This window comes from Artemia franciscana, chromosome 9 (genome assembly GCF_032884065.1).
Source record: "Artemia franciscana chromosome 9, ASM3288406v1, whole genome shotgun sequence".
NCBI lineage: Eukaryota > Metazoa > Arthropoda > Branchiopoda > Anostraca > Artemiidae > Artemia > Artemia franciscana.
In genome coordinates, this window is record NC_088871.1 from 10,212,692 (window position 1) to 10,230,645 (window position 17,954).

The 17,954-nt window shown below is 37.0% G+C and overlaps 1 protein-coding gene and 1 long non-coding RNA gene across 2 annotated transcripts in view; one reads left to right on the plus strand and one right to left on the minus strand.

Annotated features, from left to right (window-relative positions):
• The window catches only part of LOC136030982 (ATP-dependent RNA helicase WM6-like), a 56,145-nt gene extending 53,078 nt beyond the window's left edge, over positions 1-3,067 (minus strand). The window contains exon 1 of the mRNA XM_065710138.1: positions 2,938-3,067. The gene's annotated coding sequence lies outside the window, so the exon portion shown is untranslated. The remainder of the gene's footprint in view (positions 1-2,937) is intronic.
• LOC136030984 (uncharacterized) overlaps positions 1-17,954 on the plus strand; it is a 154,752-nt gene that overhangs the window by 52,144 nt on the left and 84,654 nt on the right. The gene's annotated exons all lie outside the window — the stretch shown is intronic.

The window sequence follows — 17,954 nt, forward strand, 5'->3', positions numbered from 1 at the left end:
AATTAAATTGTTAGTGTTGTATATAGTTAAAATATTCAGCCTAATTGCATACTTATTAAGAAAACTTATAAAAATCCAATGGTTAAACATTCCACTTTCTAGGTGGTAAAACAGTAATTGAACTATGAAGTGGTGATTAGCTGTCCAACTACTGGTAAGGACTTCTTTAATTTTGCCTTGAGGCTTTCTGGTTGAATATTTACACTATTTAGGTTTTAGGGTAAACAAGTACCTTCCAGACAAAATTTCTTTGAAATTGCAAGAAAGAAGCAGAGCCAAGTTAATGAGATTTTTATGTATCAGCAGGTTGAATAAGGAATCAAAGGAGTTACATGAAAGAGAATCATTTCACACATTTGATTTTTTTTTCTTGTCGTTTAGTAGCATGCCTTTACAAGCTTATGTTTGATCAGCTTTTTGTATTTTCACCAATAACAAATTATTTTGATGAAAAAACCATGTTTTTGAAGAGTTTAATGCTAATAAACTGAAACTGAACACTTATTGATTGAACATGATTGCCATCAATCTACTTTTTACAATGTCATTCCTTGTGACTTCCATAATTCCTAGACATAACCTAAGATTAAACACCAAGTTTGCACCAAAAGTTTAAAAGAAATAAGTATAAAAAAAAATTGAAGAGGCCAAATCTGGCTAACTGAAAATCAGATAAAAATTTTAGTCTATGATCCAGTAAATGTTTGGTATTCATGCACCAAATTCCTCCTTAGAAGCAAATGCTATCATAACAAAAGAATAGCACCATTTCATTCACCAGCACTTTTTTCTAAATATAATGATTTACAAGAACACAATCATACCCCAGTCCTACCCCCTTCCAAACCCTGATAAGGTTAAACTTAGCTCTACAATTTATTTTCCTTTGTAGTTTTTTTATGATATTATCTCTATCAAATAATCATCTATTCTATTACCTAATATATAGCATCACATGATTGTGAAAGAACAATAACAATTAGATTAATGTATTTTTTAAAAATAGCAAAAGATTGGACATGAGAATTGTGTAAATACCAAATTTCTACATACTACAAAAAAATGTTATTAAAGTGTTTCATCCAAATGTTTCACATAAGCCTTCAATATTGTTCCCAAATATAATGATGTCCATGATGGCAGATATAGCCCCCCCCCTCCTCATTTTAGTCAAAGCCTACATACAAACTACTGATTAGCAATTAGCTTTACAGAGTAACACTCTAGTACTCTTGACAAGTTATGAATAATATGGATCTTTCATATAGACTGCAATATCCTAATTTTGGGTAAAAAACAAGATTTTTTTTCAGCTTTAGGTAAGAAGCAACATAAAAACTCTAAACAAACAGAAACTATTCTGATGTGAAGGGGGCTGCCCCCCTCAATACTTTCCTTTTCACCAAATTTTTAGCACTTTTAAAAAGCTTTCTATTCTAATTATATGGCCCTTGTGTTTCAGAAGTTGACTTGCTCCTTACTGAAAACTTGTTTCTTTTTATTCAATTTCTGATTATTCTTCAAATGATACTGGTAAATCTGGCTTATTCTCCATGAAAAATTCCTTCTCCTCACAAGAAGCTTCCCTGTGGTAAGTTCTTAGAACTTATTAGGAAAATTCAGGGTAAAATTCTAGTTAATTGACTTCCTGCTATCTCAGAAAGGGTTTAGGTTAGGAAAATCAAACTTTCAGGGATGGGTCTACAGGCTAAAGTATATCCCAGGAAGGAATTTTAAAGTACCCACCTCTACTCCTTCTCCCTCTAGAGGGCCTTGAAATTTGCCTACATGACAGGTCTGTACCTATTGAAATTTTGACAAAACAACATTTAACCTTAATTTTCAGTTAGCCTACTAGTTGCTTTTTATCTGTCTTTAGTTCTGAAAATGCAATTTCTGTTATTTGAATAGAATTTTGAGCCATACCAATGTTGTTTTTTTTTCAAAATTTAGGAAATGCATTTGCATATCTTTAAAACCTTATAAAATGGAATTGAGCAAAGTTATGAGGCTGAAAACAATTTTGTTGTACTTTAATTAAGCAGAAGATCTATTTTGCAAGGTTTCACTTTTATAACACACATATTTTAAAAGGTCAGGGCCCTCTAGAGGGAGAAGGGGTGGAGGTAGTTGCTCCAAAATACCTTCCCAGGGCATACTTTAGTCTGTAGATTCATCCCTGAAAGTTTCATCTTCCTAACCTAAACCCTTTCTGAGACAGCAAGAAGTCAATTAACTAGAATTTTACCAAATTTAGATTTTCCTAACCTAAACCCTTTTCAAGATAGCAAGAAGTCAATTAACTAGAATTTTACCTTAGAAATTAACTTTACTCCCTATAGGCCATATGGTGGATATCCATGAAAATTTTACCAAGAAGGCATGGCTCTTATTACTACTCTTGTATTGCATCATGCTGTAGTACAATAGGGGTGGCCAAAAAACCCATCTCTTTTTTCCAGAATACCATAGAAAAGTGATCTTTCTCAAAACACATCTTTAGCCCTCCAGTCTAAAACATTGTCTAGCCTCACTAGGGAGAGTAGGAAAATAATAACAATCATTCTTGAATATGGAATTGCATAGTACTTCTCCTTTGAATTATAGTGTTTAATCCAAAAGATGTAATACAGAGGGTTTGCACCCATTTTAGAAACAGGCCTAGGCTAAATAAGAACAGACATCAATTTCATTTGAGGCTCGTTCATCCTAGACCTACTAAAAGGAAAAGAGAGCTATTAAATATTATTCTAGTCAATTTTAAGTTTTATCCCTTAAAATTTACTACGACGCTAAATCATCCTCCCCAAGACAGACCTGTCTGGTCTGATAACAATTGGGGGGGCCGTCAGAACAGCTTTTGGTACTCTAACACATGGTAGCTACAACGTTTTAAATAACATAAGTAAAAATTGGTGTAATAGCATTATTACTAACTTTATGTATCCGATTCAAATGGATAAATACGAGAAAACTAATAACACCCAAATATTGTTGATTTGTAAAATAATGGCGGAGATGATGAAGATGAAGAGAAAACAGCGTTTATCTTAGGTGTATGCCTTCCACTTCGAAATTGTCAAAAACAAATTATCATAGCCAAAAAACATGAGAAAACATGAGAACGTTGAAACTTGAAAAACATGAGATTTCGCATGAGAATCTTCTTTTGTTTATATTTTGAATTCAGTGTTCGAATGAAACCCAAATTTGGCAACAGATCACTATATCACTCATTTCTATTTAAACTCAGCTTTCAACTAATTGGCACGTATTCTGCGCTCCTAGTAGTGTCTGGTTTTTACTCACTGGGGTTTGGTGCTGGTTTGGTGTAGCACCTACAAGGGAGATTCTTCGTCCCATCTATTTACCACATCCCACTTACTTCTTACTAGAACCTGACTCCCGGACAAGTTTTGGGGAGTCTACAATTATGAGGAAAAACTAGCCACTGAGCCCGAAAATGGGTTAAAGAAGTCACCAGCGAATAAAAAAAAATATATAGGAAAAAAACAGAGAATCATCAGTTAGTTCGCTCGTTACTAAGGAACACAGCTAATATCAACTTCCAACCAAGATAATAAAAATAAATCGTCGGACTAAGGTTTCATAATAGGCATTCTCCTACATTCTTCAGAAGTTGCACTGGCTTTTACCATTTTAAGTCTCTTCCGCAAATGAGAATTATCCACCGCTGATGGTCCAACCCTCTTGAAGCCACTCTGAGATTGCAAACATGCACCTAAAGATTTAGATGACAGAGAGTTTTTATTGTCTATCTTGATTTTTTTAAGAGAGCTGAACAACCTTTCCACAACAACATTTGAAAACGGAAGCGAAAGAAGATACATCACTACCTTATGAAGATTCTTAAATCTCAGTGACCCACAAGGCGTTTTCATTGACAAAATTTTCCGCAAAAAAACAAAGGACTTTCTAGTAGATTAAACGGAATTTCTACTGTACTAATATTCCTCCACTCACTCTCTTTTCTCTTCTTATCCCAGTCTGGACTGCTGTAAAAGTGGAAGAACGGTAGTAGCGTAGGTGGTTCCATGTTTGCAGCCTTACACGGTTCAAATATGACCAGGTGCTTAAATATAGGTGCTGAAAAATCGAATCTAATCTGCATTTGATTAATAAACTCCTGATAGAACTCCCTGGCTGTTCTGGGAACAATTTGAACATTAGCGTCCTCGTATGTGAGGTTCCTTTCTTCGACATACTCTCGAAGAATTGTAGCTGCCTCAAAGCCAATATAGATATCCTTAATTGGCAAGTATCTAATTTCAGTGCTTACATCCAAACACATTCTATCAGAAAGAAGAAGCGAAAGTACGAAGCAGCCCTTCCGTTTCCATTTTGAGTTTGAATATAAGAGGCTCTTCAGTCTGGAAGGTCTTATTATAGTCAGTAATCAGCCCAAGTGCGTATTCGGCAAACACGAAAAGCACTTTCATAAGTACATTGGACAGTGTTTCCAGAACAACTTCGTTAGCATGTGTTGGATCATCTACTGCTAGACTTGTAAAGTACAGCCGAAGTGGATTCCACTGTTCCACGATCCTTTTCACGCATGAGTGGACGGACAACCACCTGGTCTGACTAGGTGCCAAGAGCTTGTGAATTTTTGTATTGCAGAACTTCTGGAATTCCTTAAAACCTTCGGTTCTCTTTGCGCTCTGGTTGAAATGATTGTGGATGGTCCTGCAAACATCTTCCTGTTTCTTGGACAAATTTTTACAGGCATTACTCGCAGCTAAATGGCAGAGATGACCGGTGCATTTCGCTGGGATCACCCAAGGATCTTTGTCCTGGATCATGAATACCACTGATCGATTGGCACCAAACATCATATTGGTGGTGTCACTGCAGTACCCAATCCAGTGGGGACAGGGACACCCGCACTAGTCAATTTTGAAATACTCTCTTCCAATTTCTGAAATTGCAGTGCAGAGCAATTGCAGTGCCATTGGCACACTCAGTGACATCTAAGACGTCTACCTGTGTTTCAAGGTTTTCGTTCCAAAAGGATACACACACTGCCAAATGTTTTTTTGTGCTCTGATCGGTTGTCTCGTCAATGATAATGGAGAATTGTGACGTTTTGAGCTTCTCTACAATAAGGTCCTTAAAGAAAGGACCCTTAATAAAGAAAGGAGCCAATAAGGTCCTTAAAGAAAGGAATATAGATAGATATATATATATATATATATATATATATGTTTTTAACTACGTAAAACTTGCGAATATACAACATTCTTCGCTGTCCCATTGTCTGTGCATATAAATATATTGTCAGGTTTACCGACTCTTGAACATGCAACATATAATTGTCCATGGGAAAAACAATCCGTATTCAGATCTATACCTAATTATTCTAATGATTGCCCTTGAGCTTTGTTGATGGTGATTGCTAATCGAACATTACCTGTGTCCCCGTCATCATTTATGTATCCCCCCCTGTGCCCCCCGGCGTCCCCATTGTAGTTGTGTCCCTGTGTCCCGGTCGTCATTTATATTCCATGTGTCCCGGTTGTCATTTGTGTCCTGGTGTCCTAGTCTGTAATTTCTCTTTGAGTGTCTCGGTCGTCATTTATATTCCCTGTGTCCATTTATATTCCATGTGTCCCTGTCGTCATTTGTGTCCTGGTGTCCCAGTCTGTAATTTCTCTTTGAGTGTCCCGGTCGTCAGTTATATTCCCTTTGTCCCGGTCGTCATTAAGCTTTGTTGATGGTGATTGCTAATCGAACATTCCCTGTGTCTCCGTCGTCATTTATATACCCCCCCCCCCTGTGCCCCCCGGCGTCCCCGTTGTAGTTGTGTCCCTGTGTCCCGGTCGTCATTTATTTTCTCTGTGTCGCGGTCGTTATTTGTGTCCCGGTGTCCCAGTCTGTAATTTCTTTTTGAGTGTCCCGGTCGTCATTTATATTCCCTGCGTCCCGGTCGTCATTTTTGTCCCGGTGTCCCAGCCTGTAATTTCTCTTTGAGTGTCCCGGTCGTCATTTATATTCCCTGTGCCCCGGTCGTCATTTGTGTCCCGGTGTCCCAGTCTGTAATTTCTCTTTGAGTGTCCCGGTCGTCAATTATATTCCCTTTGTCCCGGTCGTCATTGAGCTTTGTTGATGATGATTGCTAATCGAACATTCCCTGTGTCCCCGTCGTCATTTATATATCTCCCCTGTGCCCCCGGCGTCCCCGTTGTAGTTGTGTCCCGGTCATCATTTATATTCTCTGTGTCCCGGTTGTTATTTGTGTCCCGGTGTCCCAGTCTGTAATTTCTCTTTGAGTGTCCCGGTCGTCATTTATATTCCCTGCGTCCCGGTCGTCATTTGTGTCCCGGTGTCCTGGTCTGCAATTTCGTCAGTCGACAAACATGACATCAGTCGACAAACAACTTCATGACGGCATAATGCTCAATCCTTATAATGACGTCAGTCAACACACAAACAAACAGCTTATCTATATATATATATATATATATATATATATATATATATATATATATATATATATATATATATATATATATATATATATATATATATATATATATATATATATATGTATGTATGTATGTATATACTGGCTATATCAATTGGCTTGCTAAAATATTTTGTTAGACATTTTTAATTAATTTCGAGTATAAAGAATTTAGTGAGTAGTCCCCCAAGTCCCTATTCAAAGAAATATTATTATTTATTTTGAGACTAATTTCGATTGATTCCCGAACCACCTGTTTTATCCCCAAAGCATTACCAATGAGTGACGATTCTTCAAAAAGTATCGTGTGGGAGTGATTATTAAATATATGCGAACCTAAAGCAGAATAAAAGGTGTTATTAGAGCTATTTGAAGTTAATGCCTTGTCTATCTCTTTTTTATGCTGGTGTAGCCGTTTTTGTAGATTCTGATGGGTCCCGCCAACAAAATAATTTCCACAGTCGCAAGGTATTTGATAGACCCCTCTGACGAGCAACTAGGGTTTTTTCTTTACCAGGATTTAATAGATTAATGTTTTCAAAATTATTAGTAAAAACTACATACAAATTATTTTTGGTGCAAATATTTTTCAATTTTGTTGTGATTTTTGGAATATACGGAAGATAGATAATATTTGAGGGCTTATCAGTAGTCTCGCAAAGTGACATATCTTCGATTTTACGGGAATGTCTTTTTTGTCTACAGCTAATTATATTATTGACAAAAGGAATGGGGTATCCATTACCAAAAACGATATATAAGATAAAATTTATTTTTGCATTTATATATGAATCGGAGCAAATGTTCAGGACACGATCAATGAGAGAGGTTACAACTGCTCTTTTAACTTGTGGGGGGTGATTTGAATTAAATTGAAAATATCTATTGTTATGTTTTGGCTTTCGATACATAGTAAAATCCAATTTATCAGTATCACGAATAATTAGCAAATCTAAAAACGGTAGTTTATTTTCGATTTTCAATTTCAACTTCTAAAATTTAATTAATTCGCTTAATTAATTTCCACTGTCTTCAAAAACATTTCCCTATTGCTTTTACTTTGTGTTTGTTTGTTATGGAAAGGCAGTGTGGTCTTCGTTGCTATTTTTTATTTTAAACATTATATACAAGGATTATCCTTATTTGTTTGTAACATCTTATCTCATTTGTAGGAATTTACCTATAATTATAATATCTGAATTAATTTTTACCGTCAATTCCAGTGGAACGCCAGAATTTGCACGATTTCAGATTTCAAATGTAGTAGATGTAACTGCACAGTTTTTGTCAATCGACATTGTGTCTTCGGCTTGACCCTTATTATATTGTGTGTGTTGTACAGAAGTTGAAATAAAAATCTTGAATTTTGAACAGTGTACCCTGCTTGCCAGTGTTGCCGCACTATTTTCCAGGTTAAGCCCGCTTATGCGGTAACCTTTTAGTCAGCCGGAATTTCAGAGCAGTGCTTCCACTTTTTTTTCTAAAAATCAGTGACGACTCCAAAAAGTTCAGGAGATTATCGGGAGGGTTTTTTTAAGTCGGAGAAAAAATCAGGAGGTTTTAAACAGCTTTTTTGTCTTACATATCAGTTGTATAAAACCACTAATACAACTTGTATTGGCGGTAAAAATGTCAGTAATAGACAAAAAGAACAAAGTAGAATCAACATATGTTTTAGAGTCTTAAGTCCGGTCTTCACCTCCCGGAACTTCCGGAATCTGGGCTTCCAGATTATTCTTTGGCGTCTTCTTCCTATCATCTGGAATATGAACCGATCCGAAAGTATCAAAATAATCCGGAAAGGAGGGGGGACTTTTGAACTTTAAGGTTTCCGGAATTTTGGATAATTCTGGAAAAAGATGGGGGGCTGTACCCCCCGTTCGCCCGTTCCAAATTTATGCATACCTCAATATTCCGGATTCCCCCTTCCTCCACTCTTCCACGACTATCGGACCGAGTAAAGCTTTATTTACAAGTCAGTTTGATCGGGTTCTTGATGCATCGATCCCTCCATTCTAGCCGTTTTCCTCGATTTCCGGTCTCCCCAAAACAGAACAAAATAGTACACTTGGAAAAGTAAAATAATACACTTTTAATACACTTTGAACACAATGACAAAAAATTTAAACATATTGGCACTTTGAAAACAGATTTGGTATGGCTGGCTTTGGCCCATATATTAAAAACCATCCTCCTATATTGTGAAGCTGATTTTACCGGCACTCGAAATCGTTATTTTGATATCGACTAGGCTATTAGTCTGGCAAATACCGAATATCTATAAGATCCGTAAGAATAGTGTATTCGAATTTGTACTATAGAATTCTTGAACTGGCAACAGGTTAAGAACTGGTTTCAAGTTAAAACATGTTATTTTGGTAAAGAAACAGATAATAGAAGTATAAAAGCCGAATAACCCCCTAGGAGAGGTCGGTGGCCTACTTCTTGGGTTGCACACGTGCAGGGATGTATAACTGTCCAGTTCCAGTAAACTTAGTACTTACCCTTAAAAAATCCTTTTGCGTAAGGTAAAGAACGTCCTTATTGTACACAAATTATCCAGTGAACCTGATCTGACCAGATCAGATGAAGTTATAAACTGAAAATCAAATCAAATCAACCCTTTTTTGAATACAACAATGGTGAGTCACGAGACAAGCTGCCGACAAATTCATTAATTAAGGTTCACGGAAATGAAATTCCCTACGGTCAATGAAGACACATTTTGCAGTTTGCCAGAAAATTGCAAAAGATCATAAACGTCAAGTTGGACAGAGCTTAAATCAACATATGAGAAAAAACCTGAATATCTCTAAAAACATGAGAAAAACACGAGAAAACCTCTAAAAACATGAGAAAAACTTGAGAACATGAAACAAATTTTTTTTGCATGAGAAATCTTCCGAAAACATGAGATCTCACGGGAAAACATGAGAAGTGGAAGCCCTGTAGGCTACAGGGCCGTTTTTGAAAAGAAGCATTCCACAAAGGTTAAGACAAATTCTCGAACCGCGTGTTTTCTTTAAAAATTTTTCACATTTTATTAAGGAATGACAAGGAATGGTTCCAGTCCTGCCCAGCCAAGATAGGAATATCAAGAACTTCCTACTGTATCACAACTTATAGATCAGTCCAGATAGAGTGGCGTTAGGCTGTAGAAAATTGTTAAATGACTTAATTGTTATTCAAATATATTTAGGCTATTTGGTGAGTTATTTTAGAAAAGGCTGTTGGAGGTTGTATATACCTGAGAGCCGAACGACCTAAAAAAAGATAGCCCAGACTATTATTTAACTTTGGGCTGGTAATACCAGTGGTTAAAAGGACTGTATACCTGGTATTGCGTGATAAGTTTGTTCATGCCTATGCTTTGAAGACACTGTACCCCCTCCTAATGGTTCCAAATATGAGCCTGAATAATATAGGCTATTTTCTTATTGTTCCTTTTCTGACACAGGTTTTCTGTATCCATAAATATCTCTCTATAAGGGATTTCAAAGAAATCATTAGATAAATATTATTTAAAACGTGGATAAACATGAAGAAAGCTGTGGTAATAGCTGCGTTTTACATCACCGTTTTTTAAAGCAGTTCAACTCACAACGTTGGACGTTCAAGTGCTTAATCCCCTTTTTTACTCCATGGTTGACATTTGTGAGGCCGTTCGACGTCATTCAGTAAAAACAGGAATAAAGCTTGGACGGCTAAAGTAGCGCCGATTTTATGGCACTTACCCGTCGGCCAAGTGCCATATAAAGATTGCAATTTCTGTCCATCGGTCTGTCAGTCCCGATTTTGCTAGTTTGGGCACTTCCAGATAATTGAGGACGATGAAAGTCGGAAGGCGTATCAGGAATTAGACCAAATTAATTTAGAAACGGTCGCTTCCCTGATTTGACCATCTGGGGGGAGTGGAGGGGCGGTTAATTCAGAGAAAATTAAAAAAATGAGGTATTTTTAACTTACGAATGGGTAATCGGATCTTAATGAAATTGACATTTAGAAGGACACCGTGTCTCTTAGGTCAGCACCAAACAGGTTCAGACAAACGAACTGTTCAGGCGAAAACGATATCTACACCCCACCTATCATTACGCTCGAATCACATTGGCAACCTCGGTCCAGTAACTCTCCCCCCAAAGCTTTTTTCTAGATCCACCCCTGTAGAAAAGTCCGTGTTATTTACACAAATTCTGATACTCTTGCTTCAAAACTGAATGAACTGAAAGCTGTGCATTTTGATCTTGATATAGACTTTGTTTGTGTTTCTGAAATTTGTCCTAAAAGCTTAGCGTCAAAATTGGAACAATCTCATATCCAATCCTGGATTCAGTCTTGGAAAACCCTGAGTATCGGAGAGGAGCAGCAATATATTTCAAAACTGGACTGAGAGCTGAAACTGTGAGTTACTCTTTTATTTATTTTGAGAGGAGATGGGTTGAGTATGTTTGTTTGAAACTCCATGCTAGATCTGAATCATTTATAATAGGTGTTATTTACCGTAGTTTGTCTTCCCCTGATCAATATATCTCATACCTAGCTGTATCGGAGCTAGTGTCTAAGATGAACGCCCGTGAGCATTCAACGATCTTTTTGTTTGGAAATATTAATACGCCTGATGTTAAGTGGGTTGATTCCCCCTTTCTGAAAGTAGCCCCTCTTGGTCACTACTAAATCCCTCACTAACAACCTATTGGCACAGACTATTAACCAACCAACACGATTCAGGCACAAGCAACAACCCTCCTTACTAAACTTAGTTGTAACAAATGACCCTGAACGAATCATATCTACTTCCTATTACCCTGCATTTGGAAGCAGTGACCATATTTGTAATTTGACTGAGATACAGGTAAACTTCAAGAAGGAAAATAGAGTAAATTATCCTTTACATATTAAGTAGCTTTGTAGCTAAAAGTTCAAAATGGATAGAAATAAAGAATCTGGACACAAGCATAGAATTGAAAAGAGACGAAGACTGATGGTTGAATGTGCAAGAAGATCGAAAGATATTTCCGGATATTTTGGTAAAATATCCAAAAATACCTGGAAATCGAAAGGTAAGTTTTGACTAATAACAAATGCCCTCCACCCTCGGAAAATTCGTAATTTTAGTTTTGTGACTAATTAAATAGCGAATTGCCCAATAGGACTTTTGTGTGAATAAATGTATCTATCTATTCATTTTAACTATATAGCTAATTTGGTTGAAATTAGATGAATGAAAGAGTTAAAAGCAATTTAGGCCAGGAACAGGTCCATGGGGTTGGATGGGGCGACCCTCCCGCCAAGACACTTTTGGCACCATTATTCCGTTCATTTTTTTTTAACCTTTTCAAAAGAAACTTGTCAATTTGGTGCCCACCTCGAGTAACATTGGCGCTCTTGGTCCAGTGGCCCTCTTGCCCAAGATTTTCTCTTAATCTGTTAGAGATTTAGACATAGAACTGCTCGTAAGATTAGTTTACGAATCGTTTCGTCTTAAAATTATAAGACAAACCTCGTTTTCAGGAAAAATTAATGATATAATTAAACTTGCTTGCTAGATCTTCATCTTTAGATTGTGTTTTCCTTTTTTGGCAGATTTTTTTTTATTCTCTTCCTTAAGAGCCCGTGGTTTCTGGGCGTCAATGATAGGGGTATGATAAGGCAACTTACAACATTAATTCATGTTAAGGAGATTTTTTTTTAACTGCCCCTGCCCACTCCCCACTCAAAAAAATCCTTAATTTTAGTTTTGTAACTAGCGAATGGCCCAAAAGGTCCTTCGCATGATAAATTTATCTATCCATTTATTTTAACTATATACCTAATTTGGTTCAAATTGGATGAATGAAAGAGTTAAAAGTAATTTAGGCTAAGAATAGATCCGTGGGGTTGGAGGAGGCGATGCTCCCCCCAAGAAACTTCTGGCACTCTTATTCCGTTCTTTTTTCTTTTTTTTAATCTTTTTAAAATAAATTTGTCAATTTGGTGCCAACTTCGAGTCACATTGGCGCCCTTGGTCCAGTGGCCCTCGCACCCAAATTTTGCTCTTGATCTGTTAGAGATTCAGACAGGAAACTGCTCGCACGATCAGTTTACGAATCATTTCGTCATAAAATTATAAGATAAATCTCGTTTTCAGGAAAAATTAATCATATAATTAAACTTGGTTGATAGATATTCATCTTCAGATTGTGTTTTCTTTTTTCTTTTTTTGGCAGATGTTTTTTATTCTCTTTTATAAGAGCCCATCGATTTAGGGTACAGGTTCTGGGTGTCAATGATGGGGGTATGATAAGGCAACTCACAATACTGATTTTTGTTGAGAAGTAACTTTTTTGAACTCACGCTGCCCCATCCCCACTAAAAAAATAATTAATTTCAGTTTTGTGACTAATTAGATAGCAAATGGCCCACTAGTTAAAAGCGATTTAGGCCGGGAACAGATCCATGGGGTCGGAGGGGATGACCCTTCCCCCAAGATATTTCTGGCACCCTTATTAAGTTCCTTTTTCTGTTTTTTAATCTTTTTTAGAAAATAAACTTGCCAATTCGGTGCCCACCTTGAGCCACATTGGCACCCTTGGTCCAGTGGCCTCCGCGCCCAAGCTTTTTATCTTAATCTGTTAGAGATTTAGACATGAAACTGCCCGCACGATCAGTTTACGAATCATTTTGTCATAAAATTACAAGACAAACCTAGTATTCATGAAAAACTAATTATATAATTAATTTTTGAATTTAAAAGTTTGAGCGTTTTATAATTGATTTTTGAATTTTAAAGAAAGGGAATAGTTGTGGGAAAAGTGGAAGTCATGGCCAATTGTAGAAAAAAGCCAAGACAGATTGTCCAGGTTAATTTTACCCCTTTGATGGCCGTTGTTACAGTCTCCCATTTATGCTCCGTGCGAAGAAACATCTAATGTCTGACAACTGTAGAGCTGAGACCCTGATTGGTCTTTGTACCACAAGTTTTTTAGAGCGGCATGAGGCAATTAGTCGGTTCTGGGATTCATTGTCGTCTATGATTTCTGGTCTGGAGGATATGGAAGGCTGGCTGGACCGAGGGGCCAGCAGAAAAGCACATCTACTACGTTCTTGCATTGAGAAATCAGACACGTTGATCGGACTGGTCAGCTTGAATTCGTTTTCATCTTTAATTAAATAAAAAAAATAAGTTTTTTAAACTGAAAGTAAGGAGCGACATTAAAACATAAAACAAACAGAAATTATTCCGCATATGAAATGGGGTTGTCCCCTTCTCGACACCTAGCCCTTTTCGCTAAAGTTTGACTATTTCTCACAACTCAACTTTTTAAAACAATAAAAAACTTTAGCGTAAAGAGCGAGGCGTCGAGGAGGTGACAGCCCCTTTTATACGCGGAATAATCTCTGTTCTTTTTAAGTTTTAATGTTGCTCCATGCTTTCAGTTGAAGAAACTAATTTTTTTATTTAATTTCTGAGCGTTTTTGAATTAATACATGTTCTGATTTTGGCTCAACGTACATGAATAATTAAAACGAATTTTGCATATTTATTTTGTTTTGGCTAAATGGCTTTCTCATAGTTTTGATCGGACGATTTTGATAAAAAAAGGGTTGGGGAGGAGGCCCAGTTGCCCTTCAGTTTTTGGTTACTTAGAAAGGCAACTAGAACTTTTTATTTTTCTGCGAATGTTTTTATTAGTAATAAATATACTTAACTTACGAATTAACTTACGGAGTGAACTTCTATATTCGTATATTTTTATTACGTATATGAGGGTTTCGCCCCCTTGTCAATACCTTGCTCTTTACACTAAAGCTTGAATTTTGTCCTAATTCTTTAAGAATGACCTCTGAATCACAAAGGCCGTAGAATAAATAGTTGAAATTACTAAAAATACTTTAGCGTAAAGAGCGAGGCATTGAGGAGACGAACCCCCTTATATGCGTAATAATTTCTTTTCGTTTTAAGTTCTAGTGCTGCTCCATACTTCCGGCTGAAAAAACGTTTTTTATTTATTTTCTCTTTTTTTTGTTTAAATAATGCTAGAAAATCATGGAAATTCTCTTCCCTCGTGATAAATTCCTCCATGGAAAGATCCTCCCACATAACCCCCTCTCCCCCCAACCGCAAAAAAGTCCCCCTGAAAACGTCTTCACACTTCCCAATAACCATTACAATATATAAAACAATGGTCGAAGTTTGTAACTTGCAGCCCCTGACCTGGGGACTGTGGGGGATTAAGTCATCCCCAAAGATATAGCTATTGGGTTTTCGACCATGCTGAACAAGTGGCTACCTCAAAATTTTGATCTGGGGACTTTGGAAAAAATAAGCGTGGGATGGGGCCTAGGTGTCCTCCAATTTTTCAGTCACTTGAAAAGGGCACTAGAACTTTTAATTTCTGTTAGAATGAGCCCTCTCATGACATTTTAGGATCACTGGGTCGATACGATCGCCCCTGGGAAAAAATTTAAATAAACACGCATCCGTGATCTGGCTTCTGGCAAAATATACGAAATTCCACGTTTTTTGTAGATAGGAGTTTGAATATTTTACAGTAGGGTACTCTGATACGCTGAATCTGATGGTATGATTTTTGTTAAGATTCTATGACTTTTAAGGCGTGTTTCGCCCTATTTTCTAAAATAAGACAAATTTTTTCAGGCTCGTAACTTTTGATGAGTAAGACTAAACTTGATGAAACTTATATATTTAAAAATCAACATTACAATGCGATTAATTGATGTAACTATTGGTATTAAAAATCCGTTTTTAGAGTTTCGGTTTACTATAGAGAGCCGGGTTACTCCTTACTACAGTTCGTTACCACGAACTGTTTGATGAAAACATTGGCAGAGTCACTTCAACAAAAGGAGAATCATCTTATGAGAGCTTTAGTACTCATAATCATCGTAAAGACAACATTAGAGAAAATGTGAGCCCGTGCAGAAGCCGAGCTCCAGTCTTTCTATATGGAAGTCGAAAACATGGCAAAAAAATTATGTTGCCATGAAAACCGTCCAATCGCGCATAGCCTCGCACTCTGTGTACCGAACGGGAGTACCGAATCTGGATCCAAAAGGCCACTACAGGATGGCGGCATCCATCCCAACTATGGATGCCATTCTCCTTGATTTCACGGAAAGATACAGCACCCATTTTGCTCACGTGGCTAAATTTTCATCGCTAATTCCAACAATTGTTCATAGCAAGAATTGGGACGGTCTGAAGGAAGGGTACAAGAAGTACAAGGACGTATTAAGTGGCACATGTACTGATTTGGAAATGGAATTCCAGATCTGGAAAAGCCACTGGTTGAACGTAGCAACGAGAAGCCGAAGACGGCTATTTCGGCTCTCAACGGGTGTCAGGAACAGATTTTCCCGAATATCTTTGTATTGCTTACAATCCTTGCGACGCTTCCAGTTTCAACATACGGGGTAGAAAGAATTTTCTCCAATGTCGACATGACGTGTTCTGCACTCAGAAGCACAACGTCAGAGGAGAGGTTAGAGGCGCTGTTATTTATGCAAGTATACAGGAACGAACTGTTGAAAACAGAAGATGTAATAAATTCGTTTGCCATCAGAAAAGCTCGGAGACGGAATCTGATAGTCTAGCATGGCCTTTTCTTTCATTTTGTTCGATCTTTTGAACCTTGAATTGGATAAAGAAAGGAGAATAACCCAGCTACAACTCTTCTCATCCCACGATACGAACCAGATCTACAGAAACGAAAATTACAGACTAACCGAAAAATCTGTTAAGAAGAGAACCGGGCTCGAAAAAAATAAGGAATTTTACTACTACTAATAGTGATATTTAGATTAATAACATGATTTAGGTGATCTAGAAAAGTAGAGATGGGATGGTATGATACTGATTAGTAGAGCTGGAGTGGTATGATATAGATTAGTACAGATAGGACGATCTAGATTAGTAAAGCGAGATCTATTACTTAGATTTGTATATGTGAGAGAAGAGGGGGGATGAATGATATAGAGAATAGGAGTGACATATATTAAAAAAAATCAGTGAAAGAGCACACCCACATACACACACGAACGCATACAGAAACACACGCACAAATACAAACCCACACACACACACACACAAAAAGGAAAAAATTTATAATTGATGAATGTATATATGCATACTCATTCCTAAAGTATTTTCCACTCTACTACTACTACTACCACTACTACTAAAAAAAAAAAAAAGATTGTTCTCTTACTCTAGTAATTAAGAGCACTTGGACGAAGCCTTATTCACCCATCCAATTACCAAGGACAAACAATTTTTCGAAATAACTATCTTGGACTATCACATATCTTCATATTATCATAGAAAAAATAGCCAGGTGTTGGGAGTTGGTTTTATTGTTAGGAGTGTAAGTGTGGCATTGGAGAACCTTCACGTTGGTGCCCCTGCTACTACTAATCTAACTCCAGCATCTCATTGGAATTTATTTTCTTTTAAAATTTCTCTGTATTTTCTAACTCTATGTATTTTTTAAGGAAATTTAAAGGAATGTGACATTAAATTTTGAGGTTACAAATCATACAATGCAAGGCTATTAAGGGCGAGTAAGGGCTATTGCCCCTTTCTCTCAAGCCTCCACCCTTATGATACACTGGGTTTTTTGTAGTTTACAATTCAAACAAGGAGCAGAAAATACTTTCAGGGATGGGTAAATTAATCTTTCTTCTAGTTTACATTTAAGATTAAAGAAGGGGGGGGGTGTACAAGCTCAAGATATTACATTAATGTCATTTCATCAGGTGTCATTTCGTCCTGCTAAAAACAAAACTTTTAATGGCTACTAAATTATCAGCTGCAAGATGGACGGAACATGAAATCAAATGAATTAATGATCATTGTACTGGCGTATGACTGTAAAAGAAAGGTATATCTAGAATGGTATATCTAGGTATATCTAGGGTATATCTAAGGGTATATATCTAAGGTATATCTATCTAAGGTATAGGGTATATCTAAGGTATATCTAGAAGAAAAAATCAGCTTTGACACTGGGGGACACGACCCATTCCATGTTTTGGTTCTGGTTCTGATTAAAGATTCCTCGAAACAAGGAATCCTTGACACAAGTAAAAACCAAATATTCTTTTGCTTGTCAAACATTCTTCAAAACATTTTCTAGCTGCCAAAGGCATGTAAGGCATTCCTGATATCTTGATGGTCTTGCTTCGACGAAGCTAAAAGTGCTGCAGCTTTACACTCGTAATTCATATGATAATGTGACTTGGCATGCTTGTAATTGCACCATTTTCCCAGTCAGATTTGGGTAGTCCTTCGGTTGTTTTAAGACGAGCCGACCGATTTTTTGCCCACCATTTCATTAATTCTGTCTGATCGGTATATTGACCTCCAGTGCTCAATAAAGTCCTAAATGATCAATTCTGAGCATTCCTCTCGTTAGAACCAGCTAGGTCATTTTTTTGTCTTTGCAAAATTCTCCGTTAAGCGATGAAAAAT